Raw genomic sequence first — 6000 nt, 5'->3', positions numbered from 1 at the left:
GTTCCCCTGAGCACTGCCAGGAGTAATTCCAGAACACAGAGCCAGTGAGCAACACTGGGTGGACCTCTTGACCTCCCAAAACTAACAGACTTCCTGTTAGATTAATTTGTTGTTGATATTATTCCAGTTGAAGTAATTTTCAGGCTTTAACTCTGCAGGAGAGATTTTATGGAAGGTAAGGCGCTTACTCTGCTCATGGTCAACACGGGTTTGATCCCCACCACCACATAGGGTCCCATGAACCTGCCAGGAGTAATCTCTGAGCACAGAGCCAGGAGTTACTCCTGAGCACTGCCTGATATGGCCAAAAGCCAAAAACAAAACAAAATCAACACCACCAACAATAAAAGGGCTTTAACTCAGATTCCTCTCAGGGAAACACTGACAAGCATAACCTGAACGCACAGAAGCATCTCTGGCGTCCTCACAAACTTGTAAGATTGTAGCAAGATACAGAACAGAAAACCTGGTCACTGGGAGACAGTGTGACAAAGATCAGGTGAGGGAGCAGGTGAAAGGGCAAAGTCCCAGGTCCCAGGTGTGGCTTCCATTGCCTCTGTTCCCAGGGTGGTGTTGGGGGCAGGAGATCAGACCTGGGGACTGCTGATCTTCCCAGCGTTTCACTAGTCCCTCTGCAACCTGGTCAACGCTTCTGCCCGTATACTCTTGACACATCTTCAGTCCTCACTCCCATTGGGCGTTGCTATCTGGAGCAGCCAATCAGCGTCCGCGCGGCTCCCGGTTATAAACTGAAGGGGATAGCCAGAGACTCACGCAGAGTCCTTCAGTATGTGGGAGACGCGAGCCCTCTTTCTGCTGCTCTCAGGAGCTCTGGCCCTGACCCAGACCCGGGCGGGTGAGTGCGGGGTCTGGAGGTGATTTAATTGCGTGGGAAAGGGAGAGTACTGCCAGTCACTGATGTGCAGGATCCCCGAGAAGGAGTTTCTCCGTTTCCCTGTCCGATGCCCCCCCAAAGTTTCTCCTTGTTGGCCCAACCTTCAACTCTGCCCCGCCTCTAAGTCTCATCCTTCTCGGTCCTTCCCCACTTTTACGTCTCCCGAGTCCCCCCGCTTTCCCTCACCCAGGGCTGGGGCGCGCAAGGCAGCGGGTTGGGACAGGTCTCACCCCTTCCACTCCCCCAGGCCTCCACTCCCTGCGGTATTTCCACACCACCGTGTCCCGGCCCGGCTGCGGGGAGCCCCGCTTCATCGACGTGGGCTACGTGGACGACACGCAGTTCGTGCGCTTTGACAGCGACTCGGCGAGTCCGAGGATGGAGCCGCGGGAGCCGTGGATGGAGCAGGAGGGACCCGAGTACTGGGAGCGGCAGACGCGGATCGCCAAGAGCAACGCACAGACTAACCGAGTGGGCCTGAGCACCCTCCGTGGCTACTACAACCAGAGCGAGGCGGGTGAGTGCGGCCTGGCAGGGAGGAGCTGAAACAGGGACGGGCCAGGTCGCCCCGAGGCTGGTCCCAGCGTCCCCTAGGCTGAGGTACCCTTCCCGGACCCTTGACCCAGAGGAGCCGCAGGGACCGAGCCCCGGTTTCATTTTCGGTTCGGGATTAATCTGTGCGGGGCGGGTCAAACTCTCACACCTTCCAGAGGATGTACGGCTGCGACGTGGGGTCCGAGGGGCGTCTCCTGCGCGGGTATCGTTAATCCGCCTACGATGGCGCTGACTACCTCGCCATGATCGAGGACCTGCGCTCCTGGACTGCCTCGGCGGGCACGCAGGCTTGGATCAGCAAGAGCAAGTTCGAGCAGCGGGGTGCGGCTGAGCACTGGAGGAACTACCTGGAGAACACTTGCGTGCAGTGGCTCCTCAGATACCTGGAGAACGGGAAGGATACGCTGCTCCTCGCAGGTACCCGGTCCCTGTTGGTGAGAACCCCTGACTCGCCCGATGCGTGCAGCCGATTCCCCAACAAGGATGTAGTGGGGTTCAGACAGAAGAGCGCCCCTTCTTCAGTCAGGAGAGGGACAGACCCACCTGGTTTCCATGTTCTGTACCCTCCCCTCAGGCCCACCCTGTGGCCTCAGGAACAAGAGGGACAACAAGAGTGTCCCCTGGGGGACGGACAACCTTTACTGAAATAACAAATGTGGGTTCCCTGGGACCTGGCAGCCATCTATGAACTTTCCCAGATCTTAACTCTGACTCCTGCTTCTCTCAGCCATTCACCCTCCATCTGAAACAGGATCAGAGTTAGTGTCTCATGAGACCTGAGCCTTCTACCGAACCCTGTTCTAGAACTTTTCAAGGTATAGGATTTTATCCAATTACTCCAGGCAAGGCTTTGTCTGGATTTTTGCCTCCAATTTCAAACCAATTATCCTGTTCACCCTCATTATGGAAGTGACCCAAAGTGTGAATTTTCGCATTTTTCCTCCTCAGAAGCCCCCAGAAGACACATAACCCACCGCCCCTTCTCTGACCAGGAGGTCACCCTGAGGTGCTGGGCCCTGGGCTTCTACCCTGCTGAGATCACCCTGACCTGGCAGCGTGATGGGGAGGACCTGACCCAGGACACAGAGCTGGTGGAGACCAGGCCTTCAGGGGATGGAAACTTCCAGAAGTGGGCAGCTGTGGTGGTGCCTTCTGGAGAGAAGCAGAGATACACGTGCTGTGTGCAGCACCAGGGGCTACCAGAGCCTGTCACCCTGAGATGGGGTAAGGAGGGGGATGGGGCATAGAGCCTGTTCTCAGGGGAATCAAGGTTGGCCCCTTTGGGGAACTATTTATGAGGCTGGGGATCAGACCCTCTCTTTCTTCCTTCCCAGAGCCCCCTTCTCAGTCCACCATCCTCACTGTGGGCATCATTGTTGGCCTGGTTCTCCTTGGGGCTGTGGTCATTGGAGCTGTGGTGGGAGCTATGATCTGCAGGAGGAAGCGCTCAGGTGAGATGGGGTGGGGGGAAATCTGTCCACCATGGCAATTCTTGAGTCTTGTTCCACTTTGGGGGTCCCCCCATATTAGTTTTCCTGCCTCATTAGAGATAGCACTACCCACCCGTGTGCTATTGCTCACACTCTCGCTGTGTGTGCCGCTCTCAGGTTTGCTTATGAAAGACACTTTCTCCTCCATAAGCTGGGGATGAACCTGCTTCCCAGGGTCCCAGGTCACAGGGACTGTCCCTGCTGAGCACAGACCTCCAGGAGAGGCTGGTCAGTCCAGGAGTATCTCCTTCCTGCCTGTTTCCTGGTCCTGTCCTCAGCCATCAGAATTCTGACGCTTCCCTGGCCTAGAGAGCTTCTCTGTGGCTTCAGGACCCAGTGCTCTCCGCGACCTTCCCTGGTTGTTTCCTTCCCACAGGTGAGAAAGGAGGAAAGTACACTCAGGCTGCAAGTAAGTGTGGGCAGGACTGGGGCTCTGGAATCCTGGGGACAGAAACCAGAGCCTCTGGGGAGCTCTGGACCCCTAATTCTTCCTCTAGTCCCACCCCCTGGGGCTCTAATCTTGGCTTGTTTCTCCCCAGACAGTGAAAGTTCCCAGGGCTCTGACGAGTCTCTCACGAACCCTAGAGGTGAGACTCTGGAGGCTGTAGTGGGCGGGATGGGGCAGAGGGGACAGACTGGGTTTGGGGGTTCTTTGAGCGGGATGCTGGGAGCTTGCTCAGGATGTCACCGCTTCTGTCACTCACCTGAGTGTCTTCATTATTTTCTCTTCCAGTGTGAGACAGCTGCCCTGCTGGGTTTCCTCACATCCCAATGTTGTGATTCATGAACTGCTGATTCTCTTTCTGCCCTGGGACCTGAGTGTGTCTGTTTTCCTGTCACATACTGTGATGGGGGAGACTGGCCTAGCCTTGCCCACCGGGCCCTCCACACTGTTCTCTTTCCTGATGCTCTGGGTTGTGCCAGTAGAAACAAGAGTCAGCCGTCTCAATCTGTGTTAGCTTCTTGTTTTCCTGAATAATGTCTCTCCCTTACTGAAATCAGCATCTGATTTGCATTTTTCTAATTCCTGTTTTGTGGATTGATGGGTTAATAAAGGAAATTCCTGAAATTTGAGAATGAGCAAATAAAATTTTTGAGACCTTCCATGTGTTTTCTGTTTTGAATTGAATCTGTCCCAGATGTCACTGTAGAGGCTGTGAGGAAAACTGATGTATACCCAGTTTGTCTCTTAATCATTGTGGGCTTTGATGCAGTCACTCAGCTGTCTGGGCCATTTCTCCTGTTTCTTGTCCTCGTCCCTCAGTAGCACCTCATCCCACAGGCCCTTACTCACAGGGACTCAGGTCACACCCAGCCTCATCTTGTCCCAGGACCGTGGGCAGCGAGGGCTTTGTGCTGGTCAGTCTAGGCTCAGGCCTGAGTCTCCTCCTCAGCCTCATCTGGGTGTTTCTTTGTTGCTTCTGTGCAGGACGTTGCCTGCTCTCTTGTACACACATACATAGCTCATTCTCTCAGTGTGTGTCCCCATCTCTGAGCCTCAGGAGGCATTTGCCTGTCACTGTCCCCTCAAGGCCCAGCATGGCTCCTTTACATAGGAGTCTCTGTGGTATCAAGAGATGAGTATTCAGACTTGCTGTGTTGGAATTCATCCCCCCACTCACCAACCTGAAGGTCTAGGAATCTTAGCTCTGTCTGTGATCTGAGTTCATGGATTTATAAACTACTCTCAGTTACTTTCAAACTTGGGGTGAGAAAATGGAATCTGTGAACCCAAGATCCTCTTCTCCTAAGAAAGTTCTGTGTGTTATGGGGCACCAGTGTGGGAGAGAGGTAAAGTGAGGGTGAGAAACACTTGTGAAAAAAGTGGAGGTGACATCAATGTCACTTGGAGTAGACATTGTAGCTGCCACAGCCCAGCATGTTGGTTGAGGTGACATGAATAAGATAGTGTCTCTACATGGTCTACACTGATCATCTACCCACTGTGCCCGATATAGGATGATGTTTTGGGGTCTATCAAACAACATAGAATGAAAATCAGGCAAAACTAACCAGACTTGGAGATTAAGTAGGAAGGTATAGATAGACCTACAACTGAAAATACAAAAACCAAGGCAAGTGTTCTGGTTTGAAATTAGTAGTCTCTGGGGAGAACGGGACCCACTTGTAAGTGCGTGGGGACTGAAACGGTGACTATTTTCCTTGCCCAGTCAGTGTGGCTCCATAGGAAGGTGACCTTTGAGGAAATATGGAAGGCTGTGAGGGACTGTCTGTGTGGTCTGTGTGGTGCCAGGCAGGTAATGTCAGTGTAAATGCACTAGGGCAGGCGCAAGTGTGTGTCAGGGAAGAGGAGGCAGTGGTATGGATGGAGCAGTCACTGAGGTGAAGTCCTGGTGCCCTCAGGTCATGAGGCTTCCATGACTCTGGAAGATTTGGCTTTCATCTAACAGGGGCAGCTACAGGCGAGTTTGAATGAAAGTTCAGGCTGGTGCGATTGTCTCTGGGTCATCAGTCTGGCTGCTGTGCAGATGAACAGGTGAGGGGAGAGTGAGCTTCAGGAAATGGGAAACTGGTGCGGATTCCACGGTCGCGATGTTGGGGGCTTTGGGGTGTGAACAGGTGAAATAATGGAAGCGATTGGATTCTGCAGGCATTTAAAGTTGGACTTTATAGCATTTCCTGCACTGTCCTCCTGTTGTTAGCAATTTGCTTGAGTGGGCACCAGTAACGTCTCCATTGTGAGACGTTGTTACCTTTTTTGGCATATTGAATATGCCACAGTAGCTTGCCAGCCTTTGCCACGTGGGTGGGATAGTCTCGGTAGCTTGCCAAGCTCTCCAAGAGGGACAGAGGACTTGTACTCGGGTCAGCTGCATGCAAGACAAACGCCCTACCCACTGTGCTATCACTCCAGCCCTAAAAGATTTCCTAATGTATAGAATCTGGGTTAGGAGACAGGTGTCAAGGAGAAAATCCAAATATCAGGATGTCAAGTGGAAGTATGGGTGCTTTCACTGGGATCAAGAAAGATTCTGGAAGAAGGTCACTAAGGCAACGACATCATAGGATCCAAGTCAGGAGGGTTACAGCTGAGACCTG

At 53.2% G+C, this 6000-nt stretch overlaps 1 pseudogene; it reads left to right on the top strand.

The window, feature by feature from the left end:
• Positions 1-789: 789 nt before the first annotated feature.
• LOC130035465 (class I histocompatibility antigen, Gogo-B*0102 alpha chain-like) lies at positions 790-3960 on the top strand (annotated as a pseudogene).
• The last annotated feature ends 2040 nt before the right edge of the window (positions 3961-6000 follow it).

This window comes from Sorex fumeus, unplaced genomic scaffold, assembly GCF_029834395.1.
Source record: "Sorex fumeus unplaced genomic scaffold, SorFum_2.1 ptg000063l, whole genome shotgun sequence".
NCBI classification, from domain to species: Eukaryota; Metazoa; Chordata; class Mammalia; order Eulipotyphla; family Soricidae; genus Sorex; species Sorex fumeus.
Note: the sequence above shows the minus strand (reverse complement) of the source record. Positions and strands in the feature narration are given on the sequence as shown.